We start from the raw sequence: 10,660 nt of genomic DNA, 5'->3' as shown, positions 1-10,660 counted from the left end.
AGCACAGTTACAACACCGCCAACGTGTTAAACGCAGCTAAATCCAGCATGTAGAAATAAAAGTGTTCTGATTCGTTCACGCTGATTAAAAACCTCTGACCGGAGAACGCGCGGAATAACTATCAATAGGATAATAGGTCGACGATCTCGTTGTTCGATTAAAATCACGCCGCGTGAAGCATTTCTATTCGCGCAGGGTGGGTGTGTATCGAAGATATTGCAGTTTCATTGGGATCGATCAATGCGAGTAGTTAGCGTCGATCGTCGAGCGCGATAACGTTGCCAGGTTCGATAGAAATCGAAAACGTGTCGGCTCACGACGACGACTAAAATTGCGCAATCCGGTGTTGTCGACCGATCGCTGTAAAAAATATCGGCTCCGCAGCATTTCGACATTTTCATCCCGATGGAAACTGTGGAAAATCGACGAGAGCTTTCTCCGCGATTCGGCGTCTTCGTGGCGGGATATCCTACGCGCGTTTATGCTCCCGACGCTTGCGGGAAATCCTACCTTTAGGTCGCGTCTCTGTTCCTTCGGTGTCGACGACTTTCGATCGCGGGGACAGGTTCTACGCTTTCGTCACATTGTTTTTATTCAAGCCGACGCCTTTATCTACCGGAAGCCCATTAACGAGCTTCGCGATAACCGATCGTATCAAAATGAAGCTCAATAATTTTCTTTTAATGCGCCCCGAGAGCGCCGCGCGGCGGAACACCGCGCTATCCGGGTCGTTTTAGTAATTTCCTATCGGAAGGAACGTCGCATAGATTATCTAGGGCTTCGGATAAAAGCGCGTCGCGCGTCTCGTTCCGCGACCCTTGCAGCATACATTGCTTGCCAATAATTATTTTCGCTGGTCTCGCAGACGCGTCGCGTATCGTTTTAATCGCGCATCCTTCGAGCGAACTATGTTCCCTATGTCCTAGCGCGTGTAATGGCTACACATTTTTTCTTCGGCGATCGCTATCATTGTAGTCGAGCAAGCACGGCGAGGCTGGTAACGCTTAATTAATCCAATAACATACATTCGAGCACGTTTATTACACTAGCTGATCCGAACCTCGTGTTCCAGGTCCCGTTTGCGGAAGACGCGGCGCTGTAGGCGTTAACCGGGACGAGGGAAAAAGGTGAGTTCTTTGAAATAATTACGCTACGATGCCAACCTGTTGATTCTCCATTATATTCGGTAACGACGTTGAAAAATTCACGAGGAGATCCTCGGCTGGTAATCGTTGATCGTTCAAAGGCTGTCGAATAGCTGACGGATAGAGCGTCGAATCGTTTCGGCGCTGCCCGAAATCGCGCAAGAAATTCCGAGCGGAATTCGAGCTCGAATTCGAGCTTGGATTCGAGCTCGAATTCGGCCGGACGAAAAGCGCCGCGGAAGACAATGCCAGAGATTACGGCGGGAACGTCGAATCCCCGGCGAACAAACTGAAACGAAATTGAATTCCATCTGGGCTTCCTTTACCCCCCCATCCCGCCGTCGTCGGAAGTAATTCGATCGTATCTAAAAAGTCGATCGGCTGTGTACACTTTCTACGGAGGGGAACTTTCATCCGAGGCGTTACCCCCGCGTTCGTTCGTCTCGTCCTTTTTTATCGAGAGATTCCCGTACGCGGATCCGCGACGCGTAAAACAGCTAATAAACCGTGGACGAGTACTATGTTTTTTCTTTTTTCCCTCGCGGATAACACGCGCCCCTCCCGGTCGGCACACAGGGAAGAGGTAAGAGGGTAGGTCAATAATTATGTTTGCTCCTTCCTTCCCCAATTTCCGCTCGAGAGAGATATTCGGCGGCGATTATAACAGTCAACCGTAATTCCACGCTCCGATCGACTTCGCTATCTCGTGACACTTAATTTCTCTGTTTCTATCGACGAAACTTGTCGCTCGAACGCGGAGACTCGAAAATGAATATTTTAATTTCGCGCGACGAAATCGAGAACAGAGGCCGATCTCGCGGAGCCGCGACACGCGCTGACAAATAATCAGGAATTCAATGTAAATTGCAAACACGTCTGTCAATGTCTGTCGAATATTGTTACACTGCGAAAGAGACGGTTCGCGGCAAAGAATCGGCGTCCGTATTCACAGAATTCTTTATTTAACGATTACGGGGGATCGGTCGCTCGACCGAGCGAGCGTGAATTTCGGCGACCGTTTCCTCGAGCGATAAGCGTGTGTCGCCGACGGAATTACGCGAGTTCTCGGCGAGCTATCGTGCGCGATGCCACGCGCGATCGCCGTTACGGCGCGCTGCGACTCGCCGCTTTCACTCGAATTCTATGGTTTTTTGTGTCGAGTTTCTGTACGTCGAGCGATCCCGCGTGGTTCGTCGTCGGCCTGTATCGGCGCGATACAGTTTTCCGCGCGCGAAAAATGGGCGCGATGCCCGCGGAAGAACTCGGAAAAGAAAGTCAAAAACGAAGGAGAAAGAGAAAGAAAAAGAGAGAGAGAGAGAGAGAGAGAGAGAAAAAGAAGGAAGAAGAAGAAGAAGGCTGGTCGCGTATCAGATCGGATCGAACAGCTGCCTGACTTTCGTACACCGATTCTCTAAGAGCGACGTAAACGCGCGCGCATCGGGGACTCATTCCCTTGGCCGAGGTTCGTCTGGAATGCAGAAAGAAGGGGTGGGTAAAAGTAGGGTGAGAACGATGATCGCAGAGGGGAGGATGGCCCCGGCCGGTCATGTGCCTGTGTGTGTGTCTCTCTCTGTGTGTGTTTGTGTGTGTGTGTGGAACAGCAGTCTGGCCAGTTGATTACGATGCCGAAACGAGTGCCTGGCTGGTCGGCCATCTCTCCAACCAGTTTCGGACAGCGTAGAGCGCGTCTTCCTCGGCACGGGAACGAGAGGCCTACGCGCAGCCCGAGTTCCTCCGCGCGTGGAGACGGCAGCTCGGAGGAATGAGCGAGAGAGGGTTGGACGTCGAGAGAGACCGAGAGAAAAAGAGAGAGAGAGAGAGAGAGACCAAGAGTAAAAGAGAGAGAAACCAAGGGAAAAAGAGAGAGAGTGAGAGCGTGCGAGAAAGAGAATGAGAGAAAGAGGATAAGAAAGAGGGAAGGAGACCGAAGGATAGAAAGACGCCGCGAAGGAGACCAAGGGACGAGGAAGAGGCGAATCGAAGTCGCGGGCCAGCAGCGCGAGAAGAGACGGAGGAGGTGACAGCCGAGAGCTTAAGTTTCGGTTTCGTTCGTTTCGCGCCTGCTCCGCGTCGAACGGGAGCCGAGAGTGAACGCCGCTCCGCGCCGGAACGAGCCGGCCGAGGGAGCAGGAGAGCCACGCCGGAGCGAAACGGAGTGAAGAAGAGAGTGAAACCGAGCGACGGAGAGGAGGCTCCTTCGCGGCGGAGAGAACGAGACCGATTCAGGCCTGCGGGCAGCAGGAGAGAGTCGGGGACGGGAAAAGGGCGAGAGAGAGAGAGAGAGGGGGGGAGTGAGCAAGAAGGTAGAGCTGCGGTCGTCGGCGAACGGAGGGTGGAGAAGGCGGGTAGCAAGCGGTGCGAGAGCGATGGAGAACCGGCGGGACTGAGAGGTAGCGAGAGTGGGGCACGACGAGAACGAGAGAGAGAGAGAGAAGGAGAGAAAGGGAAAGATGGAGAAAGAGAGAGAGAGGGAGAAAGAGAGAGAGATGGGGAAAAAGAGAGGGAGAGCAACGTCGTGCAACGCGGTCCGGGGGTTGGAGAGACAGAGAGGGGCGGACGAGCGAACAGACTTCACCGGAGCGGCGCGCTCTGCTCCCAATAACGACTCTCGCCCTCAGCCAGTCGCGCGCGAACCGCGGAGCCGCGAGCATCTCTCCGTTTCTCTCTCTCTCTCTCTCTCTCTCGGCCTGCTCGAGACGGGATTCCGGCGTTTCGAGCCGCGTGCACGTGCGAACGGGAGAGGAGAACCGCGCGACGGAGAGACGGAAGGAACGAGGGGAGGCGAATGGAAAACGCCGTCGGACGAGCCTGACTGGCTCCAAGGGAACGGGGCTACCCTTTCGGTACCAGCGAGCGGGGTCATCGAAGGGATACCGGAGAGAGAGGAGGCACCCTGGTCGAGAGAGGTCAGGGATCGCAGGCCCCGCCGTTTGTCGCAGCACTTTCGACGCCGCGGCGTGTTACACAGTCTGCAGGGGTGAAGAAGAGTCTTCGGAGGAGCATGCACGGGGTTCGCCCTACGCGGTAACGTGTTCCTGGAGCTAACGTGTCTGTCTGCGGATCGCGGGTCGATCTCCGCCAGCCACGATCTCTCGTGCGCGTTCGAGGATGGCTGCGCGCCAGGCTTAGCTACCTTGGTGCTCGAATACGGTTGTTCGTCGTGTTGGGTTTAGGGTCGCACGGGGCCGACTCTCCGAGGCGAGATAGAGGGGTGCTTGGGTCCCGCGAGACGAATTCGGGGTTATCGGCTGGTGTAATTGGCGCGGTATCGACTCGCCTTAATCGCGTCTCGCGAGTGCTGCTCGCTGCATCCGGAGATACGCGTGCAGCTGAGTGACCGAGTGAGGGAAGAGCGGAAGGCGGTCAAGTGACAAGAAGCAACAACGACGGCAACGACGACGACGGCGACGCGTGTTCTAGAAAAGTGCGAGCTGGTGGAGCGACCGGAGCGGGTTACTGGGCGGTGCGAGGCTGCCAGTGCCGAGCGGACCGATAAGAGCAACAAGAAGAACGGGACGACGAGCACGACGACCGAGAGGAAGGCGAAGAGGGAGCCCGTGCACACCATAGAGGACAACGCTGTTGCTATTTTCGAGCCCACCAAATATCTCGGCGCGCTCCGCCTCGCTGGCCAGCCCTGCCGCCGCAACCGCCGCGACCGCCGCGACTGCCGCAACCGCGCGCCGCGGCCCCGGCTCTCTTTCTTCCCGGCTCTCTGGCACACCGTGTGTCCGAGGCCGCATCCGCGTCCGTGTTCGTGTCCGCCGCGTCCACGTTCTTCCGAAGCGCAGCCGATTCTGCGCCGATGACGCATGGCCCTGACCAAACAGGGCGAGAGAAACAGAGAGATCAGGGGCGAGAGAGCGAGAGAGAAAGAGCGCGAAACACCGCGAAAGAGAAGCGAGCAGCGAACCAGCCAGCCTGCAGCCAACCCAGCGGAAGAAACGCCGAGAGATCCGCGTGTGACAGGTACGTACCCCGGACTTGCCTTTTCGCGAAACGCTCGGTGCTCTCTTGACCCAGCAATCTGGACCGTGACCGTCGCTACCCTCGATCGCTCCCCTCGCTCTACCCCTCCAGTTTCGATCGTGCATCCAAGATCGGCGCGCGCGCCGAGATCGGGGATCGCCTCTTCATCATCGGGCTTTCTAATCTGCGAGCTCGCGGATGCCACCCGTTTACCTGCGAGAGTTCGTCGCAGGATCTTGACAGGCTCGGTAACCACGATCGATTTTTGGGGTAGCAAACGGTATGACCAATTAACCCTCATCCGTCCCTCGTGTCGGCGTGACACACTTTCCACGGAGTCCGAACGGGCGGTTCACGCTTCGTTTTACCAGTTGCGAAACACGCGAATCCTTTTATTTTGCCACTTGCAACGATTACGTTGCAGGGATCAGCGTTGCTTAATTTTCACTATTTATTAACAATTTGATCGACACACGTTTCTCCTATTTTTCGTTATCGGTATTAAACTGCATTGAACTACTCTGTCTGGCGTTTCATCTTTGCTGGGTCTCTATTTATCCGAGCATTGATCACCGATTAAGCTATTAATCATCAATGACCAATAGAAATGGGAAGAATTTTTGCTGTAAAAAAAACTCCATTTTCAAAGCTTGGAAATATCGGGTCCAGTAGACGTAGCTGTCGAAAGCTGAGCAAACAAGACGGTGCCTTGGAAAGCCGTAGCGAAATAGGCCCGGGCACCGTCATCCGAGGGCTAGTCCTCGAACAGTCCAAAAACAGTGACAAGGCAGACCGTGAGTCACATTTGACCCACATCGGAATTTTTATCACAATAGACCGCAACCTTTCCCTCTTACGAAAAATATACGCAACGCGTTCTCATTCGGTTTCATAATTCTATCAACCTCCTATCGTTACCATTTTACAATGCACCAATTTATCATTAATTGGCCGAGAGAAAAATTGAATTCAAGCAAAACCCAATATCGTCTAACAGCGCTCGCTAAATATAGAACAAAAGCCATCGGGGTCGGTTAAACAAGGTTTACATTTTACCGTGATTGCTTTTCGCGAAGCAGTCCCGTCTCTTTTCGACGCGAAACAATGCCGGACAGCATTAAGCTTTTTACGAACTCGTTTCCGCGTTAACAAGGGGAATCAACTTACGTTGCTTCGCCGTTGACCGCGGTTCCCTTCGATTTTATTTATTCGATTATTCCATTTCCGAGCAGAACGCGGACCAGGCAACGTGTTCCTCGAAAACGGTCGGTTCGCGCGCAGAACAGAGATCGATGTTGCGGCACGACGAATACGAGGACATTAGTTTCCACCTTGACTTCGCGGGCCCTCCTCGACGCGCCGCACGGATACTCGCGCAACAACCGACACGCGACACACGCGAGCGTGTACATTGTTTGCGCGTTTGTCGAAGATAAGGTACAAATCCGTCATGTTTAGTGCGGCTCCCGCAGCACGGTGCGCGCCGCCGGTATCGTTACTATATCGTCTTTTTATTGCGCAATAAATGGCCTTAAACACTGTAAGTGCATAGGTCTCTGCAAAAGTGCGTGAGAACGCCTGCCGCGGCGGCTCTTGTAAAACTTGACCTCAAAACGCCGAGGCTGCGCCGAGATGAAATATAAATAATCGCCGTAATTTTCGACTGCGACGAAATAAAACTGCAGAAAACGAGATGTCTGTCTTTCTTCGATTTTCGTCTGTTTTCTTCGATTTTCGTCTGTTTTCATCGATGATCCGACTCTCTGCAGGAGGAAGGAGTTAAACGAAATTAAATATCTTTAATAAAAGAAGGCCTCGTCCAAAGAATGACCGTTGTACCGTAAGAATCCAAGCACGGAAATTCGTTCTTTTTTTCAAGACCGTTGAACCTTTGGCCTCGCGTCGGAGATCGAATCGAGTTTGGAAGGGTTAAATAACAAGGTAGCCGGCAAGAACAGCTTCGCCGCGTCGACGTCGGAAATTGCAGCGTTGCGGGACGAAGTACAAAATGAAGTGCCTTGGAACAATCGCTCGCGCTGTGGGGGGAAACCGTTGGAAGTTTGCTATCTGGTTTTCCATCGGTTATTACCTCCGATTCGGACGAAGAGAAATCGAGACGGGACGAGGCGGGCCGCGAGCGCCGCGTCTACCGTCGCGGTCCTACCTCAACAATGCTCGAAAACAAATCGGTTCGCGGTATCGACGCCGCGTCTCGTGCAACAGGTGAGAGAAGTTGCCCGCGTCGAATTCGCCGACGAGTCGCCGGTATTTCCACTTTCGCGCACCGGTGCATCCGAGTCACGTTTCGCGGCCAAGTTGCTGCAGCGTCGTCGTCGTCGTCGTCGACGAGCTTCGGAGGCGCGGGTTGCCGCGTCGAGCGCGCACAGGTTGCCGGTCGGGTCGGGAGGAGATCGGGTACCGTTAGGCATATCCCGGTATAGATCCATCGCCGTAACATGAAATTCGAAATGGGCCGATGAATATTTATTCGTTGCCCTTCCGGTTTTCCCGTCGAAACGCTTAACGCGACGTTCCGGCGGCTCCGCTTTCGTCCGTATAGCCGGCGGACAGTCCTCCGCTGTTTTTGCAACCCTTTCGTCGTTTCCGCTCCTTTCTCGGCCCTCCACCTGGTTTCTCTTTTTTCGTCGGAGCGCGACGGAACTAATCGGGTATACCTGACGTTGGAATGCAACGCGACCACGGCGTCCGAGATTTAAGTGCTCGAGGGGCGGTTTTCTTAAAGGACAAAAGAAACCGGGCGGGGGCGTAACGGGCGGCATCGTCGCGTCTAGAAAAAAGGACGGTCGGCTTGAGCGCGTCGCTACACAGTAGTCCTTTACGTCTTCTTATATAGTTTCACGTAAAGTGTTGCGTGCAATAAAAGCTGCTACACGGTAAAATATAGGCTATTCGAAATAATCACGAAAACCTCTATTTTATTCAAGCAAAGAATTAACGGAGATAAAATAATAGTATCATTACATAGATAAAATAACAGTATCATTACATAGATAAAATAATAGTATCATTACATAGACAAAATAACAATATCATTGCTTAGATAAAATAATTTATAGCAACGGGTATCCGACACCGATTTAATTACACGCTCGAATTAACCAGTCTCCGGATAATAGCTGGAAGAAGAATTTCTCGCCGTAATTGTCGTAAATATGTCAAAGGAGACGGTTTAAATTTAAAACGTTGGAACATTAGTTGAGATCGTTCCGATGCCGCGGCATGAATTTATTATCTCGGATCGCGAATAGAAACGTGTTTATAGCGAACGTAATTCGGTTACACCAGGAATTCTTACTAATCGATGCGGTTCTCTCTCTCTCTCTCTCTCTCTTTCGTCCGGTCAGATACGCGAGGAAAAGGATATTTCGGAAACCTAATCTGTTGGTCGGACGACGTGAGCTACGGCGCGCCGTAAATAATTTGTTCGCGAATCGAGACGAACGACGACGAAGAATTGCGTACTCTTCAAAATACGATACAATATCAGCGACTCCGCTTATGGCATCGTGCCGGCCGCGGATCGAAAGGTTAAGCAAGCCTTTAGACAAAATTATGGAGTGCTTGTTCGACACCTTCTCCACCATCGACAGATAATTGAGCTAGAAAAGTGAAAGGTGAAGTTGAAACGTAAAGAACGCGATAAAAGGGGGTTGGCGCGGCAGCAGATAGCACGGGCCGGAATCCGCGCGTGGAACGTCCGTGATTTTAACCCTTTGCAGTATTATAACGAGTCCGACTCGTGATACAGATGTCAGATGCAGGATCTAATAGATATTAATATTATTAATGTCCGCTATGTCGAAATAAAAATCAATTCTTCTATCGTCAGAGCCTGGAAAGAAAAGCACATAAAGATAATAAAATGAATAAAAATCGCCCGGTCTTTTTATTAAAAATATTAAGGAGTTCTGATCACCGCAACGTAAGAGTTGCAGCAGGTTTCAACCACCGTCGTTTCGGCGGGAGGTTCTTATCGAGCCCCCGCGGAACGATAAATACTTTGAGAAACAAAGTGCGCTGGTACATAAATCAGCGCAGCTTCGTTTATGATATCGCATTGTCGTTTTACGAGGCCCGCACGGTTAACGAGACCAACGAGAGAGACACAGTGGGCAGTCGGTGGAAACAGATTGGCGAGCCGACCCATTTTACTCGGCGTTTCCTTCTCGCCCGCGCCGTGTCATAATTCGGTGAAAGTTCTGTCGCTCGCGTGTATCCGCGAGCACCGAAATCCGCTCGCGTAACGTTCCTTTTTAAGCCGCGGACCGAGCCGGAGATCCGGAGACGAGCATCAGTGGGGGGCGGCCGGTTCTCCGGGCGATCATTGATCGTTCAGTTTTTTGGTCGTCGATGATCAAAGCCGAGCGGACCCGGAGGCCGACCGTAAATCGACTTTAAATCGCAATAACCTCCGCTAAAGCTTAGCGAGGCCGCAGATTTGCCCTCGCGCCAGCTCTCTCGCTTCTCGCGTTCACTTTCGACCACAAAAACGACCGGCGAAAAAGAACCGATCCTCCCGTGAACGCGTACATTTCCCATTCTGGCCGGATCCTCGAGAGAGACGGCTCGCGCCGGTTCCCTGGAACGATTAGGCCTCCAAGACGTGCATCGGTAAGTTTCTCCTGCGCTGCGTCTTCCTTGCTGCAATTTTTAGTTATACTATTATTATCATTATTATTATCATCATTATTATATATTAGGTACGTTGGTACACTCTTTGATCTTTCCTAAACATTCTGCAAAATTTCAAATAACCCACCAATTGCTTAACAATACTTACACTTTCGAAAACGAATAGCAAATCTGGATTAATATTTTTAATATAAAAATAAATAAAAATAATTATATTAATATAATATAATCGTAGCATATGTAATACAATCCGCAGAATAATATCGCGTTCCGTTCATTCGTCTGCTCGGACGTGTTAATTTATTTTCTCATATGTTTGAACAGCTTTTTTCCGCCGCGTCATCGCCCGATACCCGATCATTGAAATCTCATTTATTTCGAGATTCAATTTGAGCGGTCGGAACCTAGGCGTGTTAAATGACCCGCGTCTAATTACTCGCGGACGTTTAACGCCGCGCGGGCAACGCAACGGTGAAAAACAATTGCATTCTAACCATTTTCTAACCATTCACTTTTGCCGAGTTGATCGGCTAAGTAGCGCAGCAAATGCTCTCGTGTAACACGTTGTAAAAAAACAACGATAAAACAGTCGAACCTCTATTCGCATTTTCGCAACGATAATAAATGAACTGTAATGGAGCGTTCGTAATCTGTAATAACAAATTATAATTTAGTAAATGGAGTGTGCGAACGCTTTCGATTTAATATAGTATCGTAGGGAAATTATGAAAATCTTGCGTACGAATGCTCGCGAATTTTTAGTTTCCAATCCTTCTTGCTAGGTTCTCGTTTTCAACATTTTATTGGAACATGAAATTATGGAAAAATTGCAGCAAGACCGGCGGATCTTTACGCGGAATAACAGCTTTCGCGCAGCTTGCAAAAAGCAGACA

The 10,660-nt window shown here is 51.3% G+C and overlaps 1 protein-coding gene across 2 annotated transcripts in view; it reads left to right on the top strand.

Moving 5' to 3' along the window:
- Positions 1–10,660, top strand: part of Oatp74d (Organic anion transporting polypeptide 74D) — a 102,764-nt gene that overhangs the window by 22,224 nt on the left and 69,880 nt on the right. The window contains exons 2-3 of one of the 2 annotated variants that reach the window (XM_078196244.1): positions 1,073–1,127; positions 4,566–5,114. The gene's annotated coding sequence lies outside the window, so the exon portion shown is untranslated. The remainder of the gene's footprint in view (positions 1–1,072; positions 1,128–4,565; positions 5,115–10,660) is intronic. The other variant, XM_078196243.1, reaches the window with a different exon arrangement.

The sequence above is a fragment of the Augochlora pura genome, chromosome 2 (genome assembly GCF_028453695.1).
Source record: "Augochlora pura isolate Apur16 chromosome 2, APUR_v2.2.1, whole genome shotgun sequence".
NCBI lineage: Eukaryota > Metazoa > Arthropoda > Insecta > Hymenoptera > Halictidae > Augochlora > Augochlora pura.
The sequence above is the reverse complement of the archived record's forward strand: the minus strand, read 5'-3'. Positions and strand labels throughout refer to the sequence as shown.